Source organism: Prionailurus viverrinus, chromosome B3 (assembly GCF_022837055.1).
Source record: "Prionailurus viverrinus isolate Anna chromosome B3, UM_Priviv_1.0, whole genome shotgun sequence".
Lineage (NCBI taxonomy): Eukaryota > Metazoa > Chordata > Mammalia > Carnivora > Felidae > Prionailurus > Prionailurus viverrinus.
Genome location: NC_062566.1, coordinates 122088718 through 122114438, shown reverse-complemented (window position 1 = coordinate 122114438; position 25721 = coordinate 122088718). Strand labels below are relative to the sequence as shown.

General features: G+C 36.6%; 1 long non-coding RNA gene across 1 annotated transcript in view; it reads right to left on the bottom strand.

Moving 5' to 3' along the window:
- LOC125169114 (uncharacterized) overlaps window positions 1-25721 on the bottom strand; it is a 109549-nt gene that overhangs the window by 36263 nt on the left and 47565 nt on the right. The window contains exon 2 of the long non-coding RNA XR_007153455.1: window positions 2358-2450. This is a non-coding gene — a long non-coding RNA (uncharacterized LOC125169114). The remainder of the gene's footprint in view (window positions 1-2357; window positions 2451-25721) is intronic.

Sequence of the window (25721 nt, the reverse complement as noted above, 5' to 3'; positions counted from 1 at the left end):
AGGAATCTGGAGTGGCCAACCTCTTCCACCTTGCCCTCTGTGGATGGGGACCAGTTACAAACAAAAGCCTTTGCAATCAAACGGGTCTGAACTCAAATTCTGTCCTGGTATCCAATTAACTGGTAATCTGAAACAAGTCACTTTGTTTCTCTGAGGTCCTTTCTCCTCATTTATAAGAGGGAAAATGTGACATTGTCCAAATTAGTCCTTTCCCCAAAGCTTCCAGATAAAATACAAGACACCTAGTTAAATTCGAATTTTAGATGAACATCCGATACTTTTTTAATGCTTCGTAGTTATACTAAAAGATTATTTGGTGCTTACCTGAATCCAAGTGTATCTGGGAATTCTGTATTTTTATTTACTAAATCTGGCAACCCAATTTTTTCTTACTATTGTCTTTCTTAGCAACCTGCAGTCTTCTTTCACAGCAATTGCATTGCAGTGTTGATTATTTATTTAACATATCTCTGTTCCACTGGACTATAAAGCTCCAAAGGGCAGAATCTCGTTTATTTCTCTCATACACACCTAGCAATAAGCACAGTGTCCAGCACAAGAGGTGATAAAAGCAATCTGGAAGAGTAGAATTAATGAATGTATAGATACTTACATGGAGGGAGGTATGAGTGTGAGTCCCAAAGTTTATAAATTGCAATGTTACTTATTATAATTTCTCTCTAAAATTAGTACTTGGACTATCTAATCCCCACAGACTATCTGAAGAGAAAATTCTTTGTTTCCATGCTTTATAAAAAGCAACGGCTCGTTAGGACTTTCAGTGCAATAATTCCTAAGATTCTGAAATAGGGGCACCTGGGTGTCTCTGTGGGTTGAGCATCCGACTTCGGCTCAGATCACGATCTCACAGTTAGTGAGTTCAAGCCCCACATCAGGCTCACTGCTGCCAGCGCAAAGCCTGGATCCTCTGTTCCCCTCTCTGCCCCTTCCCCACTTGCACTCTCTCAAAAATAAATAAACATTTAAAAAATAAAAAATAAAATTCTGAAACAGTTAGACACAGCCATAATGATAGATACAGTTATTTGGCCAACTACCATATACTAGATATTTTAATTACATTACCTCTAGTCCGTGGATAGCCTTTCAATATACGTATGAGATCCATTTTGAGACGAGAAAATTCAAATTCAAATGTTTGTCCCAGATCACAGAGACAGGGAAGTGACTATAGTTTGTTTTAGTCAACCTCCATTTGACCTTGTAAAGCTCAAATGAACATTTCTCAGACCCCCTTCAAGCTAGGGTTCTAGATGTGAATCAGCTTCCACTGATTACATATACTTGTGCATGATTTGAGCAGGGGCAGTGAGACAGAGGCAAACTTCTTGTGGCTCTCGGCTTTGGTTGCTGGCAAGTAAAACCACGACAGTGTGAGATTTTGAGCCTCTGGGATGCTGGGAAGAGCTGCAGTGGCGGTGCTCAAAGAGGCTGCTGGCTTCCAGCACAGTGCTGCAAGACAGCATCAAAAGCAGAGCTCTCCTACGGGAGCAGCTCCTTATAGATAGCTCTTGGAGTCGCTCCAGGGTACAGCCTACAACCCGTTTCTCTGGCCTCTCTAACAATTTTGTGAGCCCCTATGCCCCTACATTAAACTCTCTCATGCTTTAGATACCCACAGTGGATTCTGTTTCCTGCCCCGAACCCTGGTGGATACAGCAAGCAGTCAACAGACTTCAAATTTTATTCCAAATTTGGTTCTAACTCTTGCTTTTTCCTCCATACCGTGCTGTATATAATTTTTTATTTTTCAAAGAAAATGTTTTTTTAAACGTTTATTTTTAAGAGATAATCTGTTCTTTCCTTCTATAAGTCGATAGGAAAGTCTATTGTACAGATAGGTTCTCAAAAGGATTGTAATAAAAAGTCTGACTCCATTTTTGGATCTTCAATTGCATGAAAGCTTGTAAACCTCCCCCATTCCCTTCTCCTTCTGGCCCCATCTGGTGAAGCTCACGCTAAAGCCTCAGATGCTACCTTCCTCTGGTTCTGGCGGGAAGTTCAGATCTCTAGCAGGACTCCTTACCCTGGCCCTCCACTTCTAATTGCCATGAAAAGCCAAGCTGGTCTCCTTTCTTTGTTCTCTCAAGCCATTTTGAACCAGTCTGGGGTCCCACCCTGAACTCTCCAGAAAGTCCCATTATGTCAGAAATAAACTTTTTCATACCATCTTGGTGTATACGTGGCATTGTCATCTTGCCACCCAAACCAAATTTTGGATGGGTCGCTTTCACAAAGCGACCACAGCAATGGTTCTTAGTATTTATCTTAGTTCAGATTGCCATGACAAATTATCACACACTGGATCACTAAAATGACAGAAATTTATGTCTCACCGTTGTAGAGGCTGAGAAGTCCAAGATCAAGGCGATGGCTAATCTTGTGTCTGGTGAAGGCCGTCTTCTCGGTTTACAGTGGACATCTGCTTGCTGAGTTTTCACATGAGAGAGAGGTAAGAGAGTATCTCTCTTGTGTCCCTCCTATAAGGGCACTAATTCTATTCCTGATGACCCCACCCTCATGACCTAATCACTTCCCAGAGGTCCCACCTCCAAATACCTTCACATTAGAGATTAGGACTTTGACACATGGATTTTGGAAGAGAGGGTGCCCAAACATTCAGTCTAGAGCAGTGTTATAACACGCCTAAAGATATATAGAGATAGAGATAGAGATAGAGATAGAGATAGAGATAGAGATAGAGAGATATAGATACACTTTTTTTTTTGAGAGAGAGAGAGAAGAGAATGCACAGGGGAGGGATAGAGGGAGAGGGAGAGAGAGAGAGACAGAGAGAGACAGAGAGAGAGAGACAGAGAGAGAGACAGAGAGACAGAGAGAGAATCCCAAGCAAGCTCCACACCCAGGGCAGAGCCTGACGTAGGGCTCAATCTCAAGATGGTGAGGTCATGACCTGCCCCAAAATTAAGAGTTGGACACTTAACCAATTGAGCCACCCAGGCACCCCACTCCTAGAAAAATACTTTAAGTAGCAAAAAAGGAAGAAAGAAACAAAAATAAAAAAGAAAGAATATGTGATCTAACTAGAGGTAAAATTGATTCACAGAGAAAATTTCTTGAGGACAAAACAGCTTTATTTGAAGAACCATTACCTACAAACATATTATGTGAAATATCTATGCATTGAAAACTTTTATGTGAAATCCAATTGTGATTCATTCTAATAGCTTCAATAGAAATGCAATTATTTCCAACATCCAAGCATTTTCAGAAACAGCCATTGTGTTAAAGAGCAGTTTTAATGCACAAGCAATATGAGGTTGTTAAATATTTTAACTACTGCATGAGTGACTAAGAATTAATATTTCAGGATTAAAATTCATTGATTATTGAATTTATGCTATCAAGTCATTATAAATCAATGATGAATGTGATTTCCATGGGACATCTTTTAGTTAATAACTTGACAAATCTAACAGCCTAAACAGGGGCAAAAATCACACTTAGTATTTCAAAGTGGCTTTGAAAGAAGACAGCATCTCTCTATTGGAGTGCTATTTGTGTTTCAACAAAATGAAACAAAATCACAAAATTTTAAACCTAGGCAGACAACTTGAAACTTGATCTGTAAGCCCTTAACTACAAAAGAGAAAACGATTCATACAAGTCAGGAGTCCAGCAGCCTATGAGTGAAAAGACTGGGCCTATATGGGCACCAGATCTTACAATTGGCTCAAAGCTATTACCCATTAAATACCTCTGTAGGAATTCTGATGGGTAGCAAACAGGATACTAGAAAACATATTTTTGGAATGTTTTAATATAATGTCTATTAGATAAATCCATTTGTCCTAGTTAAAAAAAAATTTGCTCACATATACTCATTAGCTTATAAACAGGATTGCTGTTAACTAGCATCTTTGTGCAAGTAGAAAAAGACATCCCCTCTGGGTAGATGTAGCAGGGTGCAAATGAGCCATATTGTCTGCACCCAAGAACCCCACAGTGGGTGCCTTTGTGCACCATACACAGTGCCTCTCATACTCAGTGACCCAGATTATGCAATCCGTCTTTCTCTCTCCACTGTGTGTGAATGTGTGCATTGCTCACTCTTTCCTCAAATCTCCCCCTAACTCTCCTTCCCACTCTCCATCTTTTCTGCATCATTTTTAGTTTAGTATAACAGTGTTTGCATTTTCAATTTAAGCTTTTGCTCCATGCAATGTGAGAGGCAATATGCACTGTGGTGATTTGCAACATGAGCTCCAGAACCAGTCACACTAGGTTTGATTCCCATGTCTGCCATTTACTAGGTGTGAATTTTGTCAATTTTCTCAACCTTGCCTGGCACTGTTTTCTTTCTTTATTTTTTATTTATTTTTTAATTTTTTAAATGTTTATTTATTTTTGAGAGAGAGACAGAGTGTGAGTGGGGGAGGGGTAGAGGGGGGGGTGAGAGAGAGAGAGAGAGAGAGAGAGAGAGAGAAGACACAGAATTCTAAGCAGGCTCCAGGCTCTGAGCTGTCAGCACAGAGCATGACACCGGGCTTGAACCCACGGATCTGACCACGAGATCATGACCTGAGTCGGAGTTGGACACTTAACTGACTGAGCCACCCAGGTGCCCCTAGCCCTGTTTTCTTACCTACAAACTAGTCTTAATGATATCATTCTCCTTATGGAGTGTTGTGAAGAGTTAATACATGTAAAACATTTTAAACAGTCCCTAATACACAGAAATCTCTACAGAAATGCTTCCTAAGCCTGAATTGCCTATGAAAGTCACAGTAAAAGTCAGATATGATGTTTACTCTATGACATGTGAACATGGAAAACACACTCCTCAGAACTTCATAACCAAGAGTCTGTTCCTGCACTGGCCAGAAGGTAGGCAAATGATCCCCACTAGAATATGAACCATAACATGTAAAGGGCCACAGGGGGCTAGGGAGGCAGCAGCTTGCTCCAGAGAGGAGGAGTGGGTGTCCTGACACAAGTTTCAAATCATGGGGCCTTGTGAAGAAGTTCAGTGCTTGTGAGCAAGATGGACAATCAGTTCCTGTGGTCAGTGCACCCCTCAAAAAAGGTCCACATCCTACTCCCAGACAAGGAACTCCATGGGTTAAGTTACTGTTACTGAGATGAGGAGATTAGCCCACAATATCTGACTGGTCTAAATTTAATCACAAGAGTTCACATAAGTGAACGCAGGAAGCAGTGGTTGAAGATGCTGTGGTGCTGGCTTTGAAGATGGAGGAGGAAGGCCACTAGTTAAGGAATGTGGTGATCTCCAGAAACTGGAAAAGGTGAGGAAGCAGATTCATCCCAAGAGTCCACATGGAAAGAATTCAGCCTTTTTAATACAGTAAAACCTTGTTTTGTGAGCAGAACTTGTTCCAGAAACATGCTTGTAAGACAAAGCACTTGTATATCAATGTGAATTTCCCATAAGAGATAATGGAAACTCAGATGATTCATTCCACAATTCAAAAATATTCATATAAAAATGATGACAATACTATAATAATAATATAGAATAACAAAGAAAATACAAAATATAAAGAAAAACAAATTAACCTGCATTTATCTTTGAAAACCTTGTGGCTGGTGTGAGGGAGACAAGAGAGAGGAGGGTTATTGTGTAGGACCATTTTCTTTTTTTTTTTCTTTTTCTTTTTTCTTTTTTCTTTTTTTTTTTTGTTTAGGACCATTTTCATTATCACTAACAGAATCACTGCTATTATTGGCTCACTGGAATCTTTTTTTTTTTTTTCATGCAACTTTAACCAAGAACCTATCCAAAGACACTTACTTTTGCCTCCTTTGGAGGATTTCATGCAAATGTGACATTGCATTGATGATCACTCACAATCTGGCAAGCCAGAGAGAGAGAGAGAGAGAGAGAGAGAGAGAGAGAGGAACCATCAGCTCATTTGTGATCAGGTGACATCTGGCATCACGTACTACTCATATTGCAAGACGTGGCTCATTTATCAGGTTAAAATTTATTAGAAATGTTTGCTCATCTTGAGGACACTTGCAGAACAAGTTACTTGCAATCCAGGGTTTTACTGTACCTTGATTTTTTCTCCATGAGGCATGAATTGCATTTCCAACATACTGAACTGTAGGATAATAAATTTATGTTGCTTTAAGTCAGCAATTTGCTGCAGCATCAATAAGAAATTAGTAGAGCTTCCCAGTGATTCTATGTCTTGTGATTTTTTTTCTGTGCTACCAAGAAGCACAGTTAAGTACCATCGCTATACATGGCTACCATGAAGATGTGAGCACATCAAGATGCCAGATTGTGTGACGCCATTGGTATTTGTCCAGCCAGCACCTCTGCCATTGATACACATCTGCTTTCTGGTCCCCTATCCTAAACAATCCAAGAAAATATTTGGTCTCATTTTCCAAATTTGGTTGAAATTTACTTCTACGTGTTTTATGTGAGATATTTGAATTCTTAGGTTCTTTTTCTCACACTGTAGAAAAAATGTTCTGCCTCCTACTCGTAGGAGAAGAAAACGACATATTTTGAAATCAAGGGAGTTCTTCCCTTAACTCTGTAGTCATTCAAGGGCAAGGTTACCCGGAAGAGAAATTGCCCTGACCTTGTACTAGGTGTCTGTGCTGACTGTTTCAGATGCTGTTGAGGATTTCTAAATCATCAACTTTCTTCCCATCCCTCTGTTAATCTTGTCCCAATAGTTTAGTGAACTAAATTAATCTCTTAGCTCAGTTCTCACCCCAACATAACAAGATGTTTGGTACTGAAGATACATTGCCATTGCCCCTTACTCTTCATGTATAGGTCTGTCTTTACCCAATTTCCTGAACTCTGAGCTACACAGCAGGTGAGTGACCAATGACCACCACCTTGTCCTCTAACCAAGCATTTCCTGACCTACATGTTTTCAACTTCTGAAACTCAAGGCTCTTTCAAAGGAGTAAAGAGACTATGACCCTGAGAAATGCACACAGAGACCCTCACCCAAGAGCAAACCCAAGGTTTCTCCCTTATACATAGTGAATGTTAGCTACTACATGATGATTTTATTCAATTCAATCCAACAAGCATTAATTGAGACCTTACTCTGGGCAAAGAATAGTAATTAAGTCACACATGGCATTAGGGAAACTGCTGACATTTGTGTTGATGATAGATACTAAAGAATTAACAAAATTAGAAGGGAAAACCTAAAAAAAATGGCTGTGGTGATATAAGAGTAATACTAATTACAGTAATTTATGGGAACTGCTTATCACTAATGCCTAATTACTATGCAGCAAAATCATGAGGATGCATGCCATTAAATGTGTATATGAGGGACTTTGGTGTGTGTTGTGTTAGATTAGATTAGAACAATGAAATATAAACATGCATGCTCAGTCCTCATAATGTGTTACTATGCAGTAATTTGTCATCTGTTCACAATTTTTAAAAATTAGTGAGAAATGCTTAGCCTATGAATAATATAACTTGGTTCTTTTATACCAGGGAAGCTATAAATTGATTAGTGCACTTGATTTTCTAAATGAGTTTCCTATTGTTGCCATCAAGAATTGTAGTGTGTTTTTTTTTCCTCCCAGGCTTTCTTATAAATAAATTTTTCTTTTCCAGCATTTGATTCTAGAATAAATGCAACTCTGAGAAGTTTGTTATCTTGATAATCTGCAGAAAGAATGAGATAGATAGAATGAGTCTGATCAAGTCTGTGTGGTCAAACCAATCCATCAAGCTGTTTGCAGATTACTTATCAATCACACAAGAGTACCAGGTCCCAATTACTTCAAGTTCAGTTAAATTGATGTTCACCATTGATGTTCTATCATCTCTCAATGCCTTTTCTCATTTAAAATCCATGCTATCCATTAATATGGGCTCACTGAGTTTGATTTTGCAGGTTGTGCCATGTACATAAGTTTCCCATATGTAGGAGCTGAAATCCAGCTAAAGCGCCACAGTCTAAAATCTGAGCCATGGTCCAGGGAGTTATCAAGATTTTCTAATCATACACGTAGCTAGTAGTCACCCTGCTTTTAAACCACCCTAGTGTCAATTTCACCATCATTTTCTGAACTCCTGAAACTTACCCACCTATGCATGAGCTTCCAGTCCAGACTCTGAATTTCCACTGTGTAGCACAGTGCCTGACACATGATAGATCTCTAATAATTTTTGACAGTCTTGTGACATCGAGGGCTGCCCTCTATTTCTAAACCCTTTTATGCCAGAAGTTTTCACTGAATTTTCAGGGTGGCCCATAAATGTCACGTTGTGCATGGTTCAACCATGTTAACAATAATGCCATCTTACTCTGTTATCTTAACTTCCAGTCCACCACTTGCTCCATGATTACTGATGGTAACTTCACATCTATGTCAATGATCCTTAAAATGCCAACCTCACATACCCTCAACTTCCTGAACATCCTCAAGTTCATTTCATTTGGTTTACTTTACCTTGAGTCTTGTCATTATTTGAAATTTCTCCACCTCCAAGATCCAAAAGTCTGAATCTCCCTACTTTGACCATGCCTTTCATTTCTCCACTTCATCTGCTCACTCACTGTGTGGTATATGTTCTTTCCTCACCATGTTACCTCTTTATCTCTACGACGCATGTGGCTCTTTTCCAAATTCATTTGCCTTCATACCAGGTTTTGGTCAGTTACTCCATTCACTATTACAATACTCACTTGAATGTTCATATCATTTATCTATATTGCCTTAAATTATATCAAACCCCATATAGATTGTACTACCCACATTCTGCACTCATACTTGCAGGCAGCCAAGCATTAGTGGGAACAATTCCACGGCCAGGTTTGTTGAGTCAACTTCCATCCATCCTCAGTTAGGTTTTTGGTTCTGCTGCTCAGAAAAACATTCACAACATTGTACCAAGAGGACATATCTAAAATTTGTGTCTCCATTTCTTTATCCATAAAATGAGGATAATAATGTGTATAAATATAACATATAATCAAATAATATAAATTAGCTAAGCCAGTGTTTTCTACCTGTTAGCATGTCAGGGTGTTAATAAGCATTTGTTAATACAAATTAACCCCAAATAAACCTAACAATTATAGATGCTTCCTGACAAGTAGGCTTTTGACTCACCAAAATATTACTGCAGCACTCAGAAAATTTCTGTAATAATTATGAATGGGTGGGCAGCAGACACATGGATTGAGACTTCGGAAGAGCTAAGAGAATCTACAAAAGTATAAAAAAGATAGACTAAAATGGCAAAGAGGTCTTATATTCTTCACTTTCTGCATTAGTTGTGCATTTCTATATTCCTTGCCATTAAATGAAGCTTTATGCCTAGTAGAAACTTTTCATTAATCACATTACCATGTTGTTGCAACAAATATGCATCTAGTATCTTCTCCCACCTCTCTCTCAAAATGGCATTCTATCTGCCCTTTTTACTCTCAATTTTTAAAGAAAGATAAACTTTTTTTCAAGCCTAGAACTTTGGGTTGTTTTTATCTAAATTTCTTCTTTTACCAGAATGTCAGTGCCCTGCATCCTTATTTTTTTCTTCTCTGTTGGATCCTTTGTATGAGGCTACAGATTTTTCATCATTTAATATTTTAAACTTTATATGTATCATGAAATCCTCAACTGGTGATTATCAACCTGCACACAAGAGCTACTTCCTCTGTGAAGATATTTTTATTTCCAAATTGACAGTAATAATTCCATCCCTTGAAATAATATATCAATCCCTCTAAAACTTTTTTATGCTCTTCAACCACAGATAACTACAAAACAAGATACAACATGAGATCTCTGGGGCGCCTGGATGGCTCAGTTGGTTAAGCATTCAACTCTGGCTTGGGTCATGATCTCCTTGCTCATGAGTTCCAGCCCCGTGTTGGGCTCTGTGCTGACAGCTCAGAGCCTGGAGCCTGCTCCGGATTCTGCCCCTCCCCCACTCAAGCTCGCGGGGGTGGGGGGGGGGGGCGTGCGCGTTCGTTCTCTCTCTCTCTCTCTCTCAAAAATAAATAAATATTAAGAAAAAAATTTAACAATAGTTGAAGTTTCCTTGTAAAAGGATATATGGTTATTGACTTTGATAATTGCAAGTAGTAGACGCCCAAGGAAATTGTTGTATCAATTAACTTTCAATCACACTTAAAAACAACGACAAAAAAAAAGAGTAGGTGGTTTTGATTAGATAATGATAGCTACTCCAAAGGTTTTCCATTTCCCCCTACCGAGCTGAGCCACTGTTTTGGGTCCTGAGAAAAAGCAAAGACAAACCCGCGTTTATTTCCATCTGCAGGAAAAACCTGTTTCTCTTTCCATTCCTCTCCACTGCCAATACTTCACTCTGACATAAGATGTGTGCAGTCATAATGTGGGAACTTTTCTGTACATATGTTTTATTTCAATTACAATCTCATCAAAGTATAAAAGTACCAAAGCATCAAAGTATAAATCAAAAGCCAAAATTTAGAGCATGAATTATCAAGATTTAAGATGTTACCCCAGCTCTATTTAGAGGCAAATGCACAGCTGTAAATGCTTTTATTTTTAAGGAAGAAGTAAATTAAGTATGTCACATGAGCAGCTCTGAGAAGAATACCAAAGAATTTAGTAAAAAGAGAAGGAATTTATCAAATATTGGCATACAAGTAAATGCATTAGGAAACTACAAACAGTATAGCCAAAATATTTATCTCAGACTTGTTTCCTTAAAAAAAACCCAAAACACAGATAAACCACTCTCTGGCCTAATGAAGATAAAAGAGTGCAAACACAAAAACAATAACAATAAAAAATTAAAAATTAGGGATAATTTTAATTTTTTTAAGTTTATTCATTTTTTGAGACAGAGAGAGAAAGAGAGAGAGAAGGAGATAGTGTGAGTGGGGGAGGGACAGACAGACACACAGAATCTGAAGCAGGATCTCAGCACAGAGCCCTACGTGGAGCTTGAACTCATGAACCACAAGATCATGACCTGAGCTGAAGTCGAATGCTTAACTGACGGAGCCACCCAGGTTCCCCAGGAATGATTTTAAAAGATAAGGTGACTATTTTAAATCACACACAAAATACATGTGTATTTACTAGAGAAGTACTTAGAATGGTGGAAACATGGCAGCAATTTAAATTTCACTAGGAGGGAACTGACCATTTAATATTGGTATTTTTATGTAATAGATTTTATTCAATGTTATGCAACTATTCAACAGATTTATACAGATACAGTTTTACTTGTTCACAGGATTTATATAAATGTTATGTAACAAAATGTTAGCTTTTTATCTCTGGGTAGTGGTATTACCTCTTAGTGAAATTATGGAAATTATTAAAAGAAATAACATGTTCATTTTTTATATTCAACAATTTCATTCCAACACTTTCTATGTGTCAGACACAATGCCAGGTAGTTAAAGAAAAAAGCAAAACCAATGCTTTCACTTTCTGATTATCTACTTTTTGATTTAAACATTAATCACAGCACCACATAAATGAAGTACAATGAGTATAAAAGGTATACGCAGTGTAGTTTGGGAACATGTAACAAGTACCTAACAATTTGGCACGTAATAAATGCTCAATCCAGGTGTGTTGGTCTTTCTTCCTCTTTCTGATACCAGCTTACTTCTCTTTTCAGGGATTATATTACTTCTCAAAGGAATCCAGAATAGACTTATCACAATTTCCTAAAGTAATTACAAAAAAAATAATAAAATCAAGGAATAATAAAACCAGTTTCAACTCAGGACATTGGGGAAATCAGGCCCATTGTGTGCTAACGACATCCAATCTCTAAATCCCAACCATGTAGGCTTGCTAAAATTCACAGCTCAGGAGAATGAGTAATGAGATACCTGCCCCTGGTACCTCATTATCAGTCAAAAATAGGTTCAAGCACCAGGCTAATGAAAATGCAAGTATGGCTTACAAATCCATGTGAAAGACTGGTTTAGGCTGTTCCTGACCATTCACAGGCCTCTAACGCACTTGTGCCAATATCACTACAAAGGTATAGGTGGTCCCATTGGTCACAGGTAGGACCACTGAGAAGAGTGTATATATACACCTTATCACTCTTCATGATACTTCATAATGCCCTTCACAATGCTTACCATTATGTGTAATGACATATGCCTTAGGTGTGCTCCTGTGATTATTTGATTATGCTTTACTCACTTTGTTTTAACTTTCTCCAGAGCATTTTTCACAGCTGATTTTTTTTCTTATTTCCTCCACAGCTGAGTGGAAGAAAGAATAGGGAGACAAGATGGTGGATTCTAGCAAGGAACTCTATTACTTCTTTGTGAAATCCTGGGGAAAAAAAATGATCCCAAGAGTAGAAAGGTTATACAGGTACTTTAGATTGTGGGTTCTGGAAGACCTAAAGGGTGACATTTAAGCTAAATGGCCATTAGAAGCCACCCATACATCCATAGGGGAAGTCAGTTCTTAGCAGTGGAAATAGATCATGGAAAGGCCTGATAGCAGTGAATGGGCTTGACTTCTTATAGGAACTTAAGAAGCACTATAGAATGGGAGTTTAGAGGGTGAAGGGAAAATTGACACTGAGGAAGTTCAAAGAAATAGGTAGTACAGAGATCTTATAGGGTTTTCTAAAGCTGGGAAAGAAATTTGTTGTTTGCTTTGTACCAAACATAATGAGAAGCCCTACACTATTTTTCATCAAGGGAATTATATGGTCTTATTTATATATTTTTTTAATGTTTATTTTTGAGAGAGAGAGAGAGAGCACAAAGAAGGGGCAGAGAGAGAGGGGTACAGAGGATCTGAAGTGGGGTCCATGCTGACAGCAGAGAGCCCAATGCAGGGCTCAACCTTCCTAGCGGTAAGATCATAACCTGAGCCGAAGTCGGACGCTTAACTGACAGAGCCATCCAGGCAGCCCAAGTCGTATTTCTATTTTTAAGAATTACTTTTACTGCTGTACAAAGAATGATTCATGGAAGGGTCCAAGTAGAACTGAGAAAAACAATCAGGAGGTTTTTGTATTTGTCAAGGACAGAGGAAATGGGTTTGGGCCAGCTAGGGTGGTGGTAGCAGAAATGGAAAAAGAAGATGGTTTGAGATATGTTTTATAGGACAAGTGAGCAGTATGTACTGATGACTTGGAGATGAAGGATGTAGACAGAAATAAATTAAAAATAACACCTAGATTTTGGTCACTGAGTCCGAATGCTACCGGAGCTTTTTACAGACAGAAAGGTGGAAAAGGAAGGAAAGAAGGAGCTGGTTTGGATGGACAAACCATGAGTTCACTTTTAGTTTGAAATGCCTGGCAGAAAGTCAAGTGATGACATCAAAACATGTGGTGATTTGAAATCTATGGAAATATGATTGCAGTCAGGGCTCAAGAGCCCAGGAAATATTTTGCATTTTTGAAAAAAATTTCACACATTTTTGCTCTCATCTATTATATTTGTGTTTTATTGCTTAATCCCAGAGAACAGATGTATCTTCTGTCTTACTTTCATGATCTAGGGAGATGCTTTATTTTAGCCCCCTAATAGAAACATGGGATCATAATCCCCAGTCACTGCACATGATGTACCTTAAAAACCTATTCCTGACTAATAAGGTTCTCAATGACAAAATACCTAAATTGTGACAACCAGTGATATGTATACATATATATACATATGTGTGTGTGTATAATATACACATATTTTAAATGGCACAAAGTGCTCATTCATGGTGACAATGACTCTGACTCACTGGGAATAATTGCTCTAAATATAGAAACATGGCTATTTTAGTTCAACACTTAAAATAAAAAGATGCTAGGAACTTGTGTTTGTAGCTGGCCTCCATCTCTAGTTATCTGCATGATCATAGTCAAGTTATTATAACATTCCAGTTTCTTCTACCATAAAATGAGAGTCCCCAACAAGATAATCTTCAGGTCCCTTCCATTCACAAAATTAAATGTAAAAGAAATCCACAATTCTCCCAGCACCAGGCACCCTTAACTGCACCTCATAAATAATAATAATAATGTTTCGCAGAGTGTATGGCATGAAGTAAGGATTGTTTGCAAAATGCAATTTAAACAGATCGCGTTTTATGGCTTGCCATTTACCGTAGTAGTAAATAGCAAATAGGCAGTAGTGCCTATGTGTATTTGCTGATCTGTCAGACATTGGAAATAAGGCCAGTGCGTTATCCCCTTATGAACCAAAGCACGCACTCATTCTCTGGGAGAGGCATTAAGTTTTTACTGAAAACGACAAACCACTGCAGCTGGGGTGAGCCACAGAGGGGGCTCCTCCATTACCATTTAACATATGCATACACGTTTTTCAGAGTGAGTGCCAGGGTTTTCTTAGCCTTGTTTTGCCATGTGTTGGAGTCAGCATTCCCATCTATTTCAAAGATTTTAAAGACTACCATTTTCTCATCACATTTTATCTCCCCATGTTGGGCTTCACCAGCTCTAATTATGTGACTTCCTTTTCTCCTGATTCTTTTGCCTCAACGTCTCCAATATGATTTGGTTCCACAGCTTCTTTGACATTCTTTCCAGGCCCCAGGTGGCTATTCCTTCACAGCTAAAATCTGCTAATGCTCTTAAGATAATGTCCTTCACTGTTGGAAATAGAAAAAGAAGAGCAATAATCACTGATTCTCAGTATGAAATCTCTAAACATTGTATGCCTTCTTTCTTTTAAATGCCTTATATCCCTTTTTGTTCTTTAAATGAAGTAAAAAGCACCTGGGTGTTATAGCATTAGCTTTCTTATGCACACTTGAAATAATCAAAATTTGATGTGATTTATGCAGTTATGGAACTATGAGTTGGGATTGTATCCACAGTATCTTCATCTATTAAATTCATATAATGAACTTACGATTGATACAGTACATTGTAACTCAGTTGGTGAATTACACATTGCCTGAAAATGAGAAACAATTCTCTGTGTTACATTATATAAATTGCAGAAAAATTTATTCATTCTCTTCATACAGATAAGACATGAACAGGATTTAAGGACTAAGTCTGACCTGGTATAGAGTTTTTACAATTTAGGGGCAGCTGATCAGATGATGGAATTGTTTGCTGATATTTTAATCTGCACCTTAGGAGCACCATGTACAATTCAAAGGATACAACTGGTTAATTTTGTTCAATAAATCCCCAGCACTGTGTAGAATTTAATGTAGAGTTCAACCAAATTTTCATATACCATACATAGAATGGAGCATGTGGTGTTTAGGTTCAGGGGAACCGATAAAGAATTCTGGTTGGTAGATGGTTCTGTTTGTATTTGAATGAAAATGCTAAGACACTTTCTCTTCATATGTGCATGTACTTGTAGATTAGTACAGGTGTAAAACTCTCCCAAGGTCACATATACACCTTGAAGTTTACTCTGCTGTCTAGTACCATTTTACAAGATGAAATTGCATAACTTACTGTCTTACAATAAAACAGCAGTTGAAGGATGGGAAAAGTGCCATTTACTAGAAACTAATTCTTCTAAGCCCAAATATTCCTGAATATTATTCTTCTTTTCCCCCAATATTATTAACATGTCAGAGTAAGCATAGTTAACATGTAATTTAGAGCAAAGATTAAATCACAATCATGCTTCGTGACAACAACAAGATAAACAAGAGAAGATAGGAAGCCTCCTTCCTTTCTTCTATTTATCAACCCACTGATTCCAGTCCACTTGAGAAGTTCCACTCAAGGCCTGTGGTCTCTGCCACTCCAGTCCAAGGGTCACCCCTTCTGCTCCTTTATCATAAGTCAAGCACAAGGTTATACTTCCACTGTGACTTTCACAATAATGGAAAGTGAGGCATTGACTGTCTTCGTGAATAGCCCTGACATTGATGCTTATGTAGAGAAGGTGCTATATTTTAATATACAGTGCATTCTTGAAATGGTGCTTAATTAATAGTTGAGTGTCTAAAAGAAAACAAATAACCTTGAAGGTTTTAAATTAAGTTTCCATTTTCAGAAAACTAAAACTTTTTACAAATTCCTTATTGAAAATATACAGGCTTCTTGAGTTTGTTGCTATTGTTTTCCTTTAGGTTATCCAATCTCTAGAACTTCTTCAAATGTTAACAACTTCAATTTCCATTTGCTATAAATCATACAAACTAATTTTATATATATTTGGAAAGCTAACTTTTTTAGCTAAGTTGAGGTGATACTGAGTATAAAGAGAAATCAGTTCTAATATCTGGAAGAAGATATTAAGACTGAAAATATTGCAAGGGATTACACGTGGATTAAGTTGGAGTTTGTGAGGCTGTGGTTTTGTTTTGTTTTTTGCATAGTCCACAGATAACAAAATGTAATCAGAGGAAAGAGAATGGCAGTCTTCTCCAAACAAAAGATTCTCTGGTGACCTATAATCCCATCAATAGGTAGGCAGAAGTATGGACTTCCCTTTGCATTTAGATCACTAGAATCATGTTTTGATACAAGTTCTTGTGACTGATCAAGTCACCTGAAGTCTTGAAACCTCAGTTTCATAAAACTGGAAATAATAAATCATTGTTGGGATGCAGTGTTCCATGGGTCTTTCTTATTTCTACATGTCTTGTGAATCAAGGTCCTGACAGCATTTTGCTCAAAACTATCTTTTCAAAAATGTCTGCAGAGCAAACAACCTTGGAAGATAGAGACAGAGCCAGGGTAGAAGCACTACCTTTTGCTTTTTAGAATAATAACCATAATGTCTCCCTCCAGGGCAAGAATTTGGAAGGTTTACTTACAGCTGCTTTCAAGGACTGAGCTTTCCTCAACTTGGGATTCCTGGCTGTTAATATAACCCAAGAGTCACTTGGCCTTCATTGCATTGCCCTGTAAGAATCTGGGCTTATAGAACTGGTATAAACACTGACACTGGCTTTTGCTGTTTCTGTAATAAGCAGCTCATTGTCTCTGATTCAAGAGTCTGTATCTTCTACCTGTACTCATTAATCTGTGTCATGCCAACTCGTTAGTTGGCAAATGGAATAAAATCTCAGGCCCTTCACACTTCCTGACCTATATTTCATACAGTTATTGTGGGAATAAAATTATACAATGCATTTTTTTTATTTTATTAAGTTTATTTATTTATTTTGAGAGAGAGAGAAAGCAGGGTAGGACCGAGAGAGAGAAGGGAGAGAGAGATTCCCAAACAGCCTCCACACGATTAGCACAGAGCCCCATGTAGGGCTCGAACCCATGAATGATGAGATCATGACCTGAGCCAAAATCAAGGGTAAGATGCATAACTGACTGAGCCACCCAGGCACCCCCTACAATGCATTTATAAACCTTAGGTCTATGTTTGGGAGAGAAGCATTCAAAATGTTTAGCTATAATATTATTAATTATTACTCAAACCACAGTTTAATAACTTCCTCTATATATGTATCATTAAGCCTCACCTTTCAAAACTGGATTCAATTACAGATTTCTAGAATTTCATATCATTTAGCCTTTTATTTTCTTTCATAATTGAATTAAATTTAATGAACATTCAAATGGATTAAAAGTTTCACTTTTAATGTGCTTAATATTTCCATCTTTTTAGCACTTTTAATTTTCTACTCATTTCGAAAGACATTATGACATTAAATAGTCAAATAATTTGCACAAACACTGTTATACAAAGATATTAATAATGCCAAAATCAAACAGTTGGCAGACATCCCAAGCCTGAGAAAGTGGCAAATATTTGCTAACTGATGTATGAAAGCAGATTCATTATGAGAAGTTTAGTTGAGGGGTGGGATTGATTATTTTAAGACTATGTACACCTGTTGATGGATATAAACATAAAACTCAAAATTTGTACATCCACTCACTTCTTTTCCAGCTATGAATCAATGTCTCTCATCTTATAAACTTTTCCTATGTCTACCTGTGATCAAACTACCAAGCAGGAAAGTGAAAGAAGTCAGTCAAGCTAATATTAACATTAAAAAAAATGACCAAACAATTAATATTAAAAATAAAGATTTGGGGCGCCTGGGTGGCTCAGTCGGTTGAGCGGCCGACTTCGGCTCAGGTCATGATCTCACCGTCCGTGAGTTCAAGCCCCGCGTCGGGCTCTGTGCTGACAGCTCGGAGCCTGGAGCCTGTTTCAGATTCCGTGTCTCCCTCTCTCTGACCCTCCCCGTTCATGCTCTGTCTCTCTCTGTCTCAAAAATAAATAAACGTTAAAAAAAATTAAAAAAATAAAGATTTATTAATAACATCAATTTTTTGAAGTTTGGGTTTGTAGCATATAAATATTTTTTCAGTTTAAACTATATATAGATGTTTCACAGATAAGGAAAACGCACATTCAAATTTCCCTGTGGTATCTAAAGCATCAACACAGATAAAAGTATGTTGAGTGTATCTGAGGATGTATCTGAGAAAGATGTATGTGTACATGAAAGATGTATTTGTGAAAATGAGGGAATTTTGTTACAGTAAAGATTGCCCACACATACACTAACAAAAACAAAATAAATTTAGAGCACTTTTCATATATTAATTTATTGGGCAATCTATAAATGGATCCCAAATATAAAGTCAGCCAAGTACCAATGAAGAACCAGAAACTATATTCCAGAGTCTTTTTTGTTGCTTAAAGTTAACAATATATGTTTTAAAAAAATAATTGGAAAGGCACACATGGGATTTAAAACAAAAGAACAAGAAGCTTGGGTATATAGATATATGCCATCCTTAAAGCAAAATGAACTCACGATTTAGAGTACTAAAATATTAGAAACATTGTTGTAGTGTACCTCTAAATATTTAAAATGTTTCCCTCTGTTTTAAAATGCAGATTTTATTATTCAGGTATGGCGGGCCAACAGATCAGGGGATGAGTGCTATTGAAAAGGTAGTTGGTTAGACTCACAGATCCCAAGAGGAGGGGATATGATACTCCATGATGGAGCCATAGAGAAGTGACAGTAGCAGTCAAGAGGGAGAGGAAGCAAGGAAAAATGTAGGACTGTGCTGTAGTTTCTGGGAAGAAATAGCAAAGCAGACTAAGAATTGGCTAGTTGGAATAATTTCAGTGGGCTCTGGGGCACAGGGGCTGTCCCTAGTTTTCTGGTATATGGCCCTGGGCTGATTAGGGGAGGAGAAAACTGGTCTTGAGTGTGAGAGCCTGATAGAAGAGGTGGATGGCGTGTGTGCTGTGGAGTGGATGGTACCCACATGAGAGAGAGCCTTGCCGGCAAGTCCTTTTCCATCTCTTGGAATTGGCTAGACCTGGAAGGGGCAGTTCTCTCAAGGTTAACAAGGCCCCCAAGATACCAAAACATCAGAAACATATGGTTAATACATCCTACCTTTCAGGAAAATATGAGGCTTTATGAATCATTATTTATGAATACATTATGAATATGTTGCTAATAATTACAGTTATATAGCATCATGGCCTTGTATTAGTCAGGGTTCCACCAGACAAACAAAAGAAATAGGAGACGGATTGATCTATCTATCACCTATGTATGTATGTATGTATCTATCTATCTATCTGTCCTTCTATCTATCAGAGATTGACAGAGATTGCAAGGAACTGCTTTATGCATATAGCAGCTGGCTAGACAAGTGAGAAATCCATAGGGCAGGCCATCAGAAAGGCCCAGTTGCACACTGACCAGCAGGGGCTATCACTATAATCCATAAGCAGAATTTCTTCTTCCTCAGAGAAACCTCAGTTCCCTTCTTAGGTGCTTCAACTGATTAGATCATGCCCACCCAGATTATCTAGAATAATATACTTTTTAAAAAATGTTTTTAATGTTTATTTATATTTGAGAGAGAGAGAGAGAGAGAGAGAGAGAGAGGCAGACAGACAGAGGGTGAGTGGGGGAGGGGCAGAGAGAGAGGGAGACACAGAATCCGAAGCAGGCTTCAGGCTCTGAGCTGTCAGCACAGTGACATCATGACCTGAGCCGAAGTCAAATGATTAACTGACTGGGCCACCCAGGGACCCCTCCAGGATAATATTCCTTAAATAAACTCAACTGACTGTATATGTTAACCACATCTACAAAATACTTTCAAATCAACACCTAGATTAGTGTTTGATGGATTAATTGGGCACTGTAACCTTTACATTATCATATTAAACTAACCATCATAGGCCTCATCATCTGGAAAAGATTTTGGGGCAGGGGGTGTCATTTTGTGTGTGTCGTTATCCAAACTAGTAGAGGAGGAAGAAGTGAGAATAATTGAATAAAGATACAATGAAGTTGATTGGAGTAATTTTCCGTAACAAGAACTCTGCAGAATTATTTTCCTGAATAATTTCTGAACCCAGTTACTGAGCTGAATTTAAAGAACAATAAATCTTCTCTACAAAAAGAAAAGTCACCAATTAAGAAATAAACTTTTACAATATGCTACCTTTCCTCAAATTAATACCAAGCAGGTAATCAATAAGTATTGAATGAATAAATGAAAAATTATGAGCAGACTATATAATATTTGATAGATGTTTGTATTCTCTTTTCAACCCTCTATGTTTATGGATTTTTTTTTTCATTGAAGGAAATCCTTTTGTTAATTAGAAAGAAATGTTTTATTACAGTTAAATGGTATTAATATAGGTATTCTTCAGTATCCAAGTAAAAGCATCACAAAACAAATAAAATGAATAATGAAAGCAGAGTGTCTTATTGGAGTTTATCAAATTAAAGGTTTATTTCACATCCACAAAAAAATTCCCTAACAACTGATATGAACATTTTCAATGAAAAATTTTTTAAATGAAGGAATTTTACATCTTTAATATTTGAATACCTCCAAGATTTTAGCTATATGTACTTACATACAAATACACTTCCTGTTGTGTATGTTGTTCACACAAAAGGAAAATGTAGAATGCTTTATTCAAAGTTCCATAAAATTATCTCACGACAGCTAGGTATCAACTGCTCCTTACTGAAGTAGGTAATTAGGTTACTATTATACTCCTTGCATTACTTGAGTTTTCGAAGTGAGAGAGACGTACAGACTAAGAGGAGGGAAGGTAACTAAAATATATACAATAAAACCTTGGATTGTGAGTAACTTGTTCTGTGAGTGTTCCACAAGACAAGCAAACATTTCTAATAAATTTTAACTTGATAAACAAGTGATGTTTTGCAATATGAGTAGTACATGAGGCCAAATGTCACCTCATCATAACTGAACCAATGGTTCTCGAAATTTGCTTTGATAGACAAGTTCTTTGGATTATAAGCATGTTTCTGGAATGAACTTATGATTACAAACCAAGGTTTTACTGTAGTGGACAATGTGGTGGTTAAGGGTGCCAACTTCCCTCAACAGTTGGGAAATCTGCATATAATTACTGACTCTCCCAAAACTTAACTACTAATAACTTACTATTGACCTAAAGCCTTACCTATGACATAAACAGTCAATTAACACATATTTTGTATATGTATTATATACTGTAATCTTACAATGAAGTAAGCTAGAGAATAAATGTTATTAAGAAAATCATAAGGAAAAGAAAAAAAACACTTATAGGACAGTACTGTAAAAAAATCCCCATATAAGTGTAGAAATTATCAAAATGTTTCATTAAACTTTATTTCAAAGAATGTATGTATATCTTCTACACTAGAGTTATAACAATAAACTCTAGAGTCCAACAATAGAGTTATAAAGTATCCATATTCATCTTTGAAAACTTATCTTAAACAATGACAACTCAAAAGTCAGTTGGAGTTTCAAAACCATGCAGGAAATATACAGTAGGAAAATTCAGCCCATTAAGATTAAGAAAGGTTGAAGACTTCCTTAAATATACATAAATTCATGCTTACTGACCTCTCTACAAGACTAGTCTTTATGTAACAGTGTTCACCTTTAGAGTCCCTTGTCAATAATATCTAATTAATAAGAATAGACAAATCCTGCTGTGTCATCCAATGTTCTCAAGTCACTTTTCTACGGTTTAGAGCCTAATTAAATCCATATGTACTTGTTTCTCCTCTATAACAAGTTAGCAACAATTATACAAACCATATAAGGTTTTAGGGAGCATATCATCTGAACAATTTTAAATCCCATGAAATTCTTGGGGTTTAAGATTTGTTTCCTAACACTGCCTGAACACTCTGTTCTTCTCCCCAAGTTTTCATAACTAAGTGCTTTTACCTTGACAGATGATTGTCTAAACTTCTTATTTGACTTATGTAAAGGGGAAGATAGAGAAGGCATAGCTCGCGCAAAGATTTTAATCTATGTCAAATAAAAAATGTAATCAGATGGATTTTTTAAATTTTTGGTTAAAAAATATTCAATGCCTATTACACCTCCCAATTAATGACATGGCCCAAATATTAAATAAATAACCTTTTTGAGGGGAAAATAGTTTACTTAGTTTATATTTATTGTTTTTTTTTTCTTTTGGAAGAGTCTGCTCATGTTTCCCCAGGCTTCTTTTTTGTTTGTTTGTTTTGAATTTTATTCAATATCTCTCTAAGCTTCTGTTTTCTCAGTCAATGATCTGATACAATAAGTAGATTAGAGCCAGAAAATGTCTTTCCCACAGAGATAGGAAAACTGTCTAACAGAATATTAACAAATCCTAGTTCCCAGTATAGCTGCCTTACTCATTGCTCTAAATTAATGACTTCGAAAAAGGGAAAGAAGTTATAAGTGAGAGGACAGACAGGGATTTCAATATGCCCTTTCCCGTGTCTGTGATTACTAATAGAACCATTGCCTTTCCCCCAAATCTTTGGATAATATTTGTGATGTGATATGTATTCAAAATGGCCAAAAGGATTGTAGGTAAAATAAAATAAAATAAAATAAAATAAAATAAAATAAAATAAAATAAAATAACAGCTTGTAGTGATCAAGTAAAAAGAAGATGAGAAAAATAATCAATATAAAAAATCAACAAAGAAATCATTATCAATGATGTCTTTGTTCCATGTTCTAAACATGGAAGAAAAATATCTTTCTGCATCAGGGAACTTACAAGTCTTACTCTTCTCTTAGAAAAGTGTACCAATGACTAGGTAGTGAATGATTTGTTCTCTACACAGGTCTCCATTCCCAAAGAAATTAATAAAGGATCTCAGAACAATTTTGCTGTTTATTGTACCAAAAGGTTACTTCTGGCCTCACTAGTAATTTTAGATAGGAGGAACATTCTATGATACTTAGCATATTTATTCCAGCTCAGTAAAGAAAAATCTAAAGCCCATACTTTACATGGGATTCTCCAAGAACCATCCTTGCTCACTCATTCTTGCTCATGGGGCTTTAAAATATTTGCATAATCCAGGAAAATTCCATGTCAGGGCACAACATGAAATTAGCAATGACCTCTAACTTGATTCCAGTATCAGTTCCTTGCCTCACTAACAGGAATTTAGTTGTTTTTTGGTTTTGTGTGAATGTGTTTTTGAGCTTTTGGGTTTTTGTTTTGTTTTATTTTGTTTTTTTGAGATAGGAATTTAGTTTTTAGGGAATATTTTACTCTGTTTTCTTATTGTGATTCATATTTCTCTCTCTCTCTAAGGATTTCAAAAACTCAGTCAAGTTTGTCTTTTTGGTAAAGCTGTCCTGGTTGCTGAAGTGGAAACCAAAGAAGTATTCTACAATGTATAAATTGAAAAGAGTTATTTTGTTTTGTCAGACAAAATTAGGTATTAATCCAAGCTCTGCCAAATGTTATCTGTGGTATCCTAGAAAAGTCATTATATCTAGAAGACTTTATTTTTTCATGAGTGAAATGGAATAATAATAATTAGCTTACAATGATTTTGAGAATTAAAAGAGATGGTGGAATCATAGTACTAGTCATAATAAGTACTGGTCAAATAAGTACTCATAAAAAATTGAGGCTGTTTTTATTGTTGTCAGTGGTTGTGTTTCTGTGATAAGAGTTAGCTTTTGTTTTTCAAGAGACGACAATTAACTTTTAAATATAGCATGAACAATAAAAAAAGATAATATTAATTTAATCAAAATTATTTTCTCACACTGTATATTTAGATAAAATCAAATAGAGGGAGAATATAGTGATCCAGCGATGGTCATAGATAGAATGAAGGATCAGAATGAACTTTGAAGAGCAAATGGTCCAGTTATTCGGCCAACCAGATGAGACTATAGGAAACAAAGCTTGAACAAAGGCTTTTAAGGTAGAATTGAGAAATCATAAAAGAATTTCAATCTTTTTAAAGATAAATAAAACTTATAGATAACTTGAATGTCATGCCATTGAGTGAGGACTTGACTCTGACATAATGGGTAGTCACTTGAGAATACACATCTATGTATTCTTTTTCCATGAAAGCAGTAGCATGGGATTGACATTTTAGAAATATAATTATAAAGCCATGTGTAGAAGGAAATAAAGGTGAGAGGGAATGGGGATGGAAAGAACGATGTGAGTCAAGGACTATTTGGAAGAGAATAGAAGCTATGAGAATACAAAAAAATAAAAAAAGAATTGGATGCACAAGATATTTCAAAGGATGGATCAGCATAAATTAATGGACTACATATCTAAAATAATCTAAATATCTAAAATTAAAGAATTGAATGTTTCCATTGAGGCTTCTTCTTTTATATTCCATTCACACAGCTCTTACTTCTAACCCTTGCTTGACCAGTCTCTTTGGAGAAGAAAAAGAATAATAAACAACCTCATTATGTATGTCTCAAGTCTGTATTCATATCCTTGGCTCTCAAAATATAAAGGCCAGATTTATAAATCAAGTGAGAGAAAATACAGTGTAGTGTGGGCATAAGTTCTTTTCAACTTGAGTTGAATCAGTGATAAGATGTAGTGGCTCTGTCATAAGCACTTATAAAAACAGAAGGAACTAAGGTGAGAATAGTTCCCTGATCAACCACCATGCCTAGGACAACAGACCCAAAGGCCTTCTAATCATATAAAACAACTAATGCATTTAATATAACTTGTCCCAGAAAAGGGCTTGAAACATGTGATCCTGTTTCTAAGACAGAGTACCAGTGAACTTATTTAAAATTTTGATAAATTTCCATTTATAATTTTGATTAAAAAGACATTTTGCTAGCAGGAAAACCATTTCTACAAGTAAAGTTTCACATGAAATCTTCATTAAAACAAGCAAAGCTGTTCTAGTGAAATCAGGAGGCTGGTCTCAAAGTTCTGACAGTACTTTCCTCCCCTCACAAAATGTCACTGCAGGAATAGACATACTGTAAAACCCCAAAGTCTTTGCAGAACACAGTTTGAAAACCACTGCCTCAATGTATTTGAGGTATTGTTATTGAACCAATATTTATAACAGGGTTGAAAATGAGGTTCTAAAATGGAATCATTCTCTCTATAAAATCAATTTTTAGGGTTAAAATATGATCTTGGACTCATCTTATGTGTACCTATCTGAGCTCACTAGGCTAATGCACAAAAAGACAAGTTTCAACATGAAAAAAAATCACTCACCCTTTTAATTTAATTGATTTAGGTGCAAATAGTTTACATTTTTAAATCTACATTTGGTTTGGTCTCTTATACATGAAGCATCCTATTAACTACCTACCATTCATTCACAGTATGACGGGCTGGCAAGTGTACCTCCCATATTCATGGCCACGTAAGAGAGTACAGCAAGAAAGACAAATGAGGATGATGAGACAAAATGAATGAAAGTAACATTTCACATAAACATACTGTTTAAATAATTATTTTCAGTGCATAATCCTATATAATCTTTTTAGCACACTC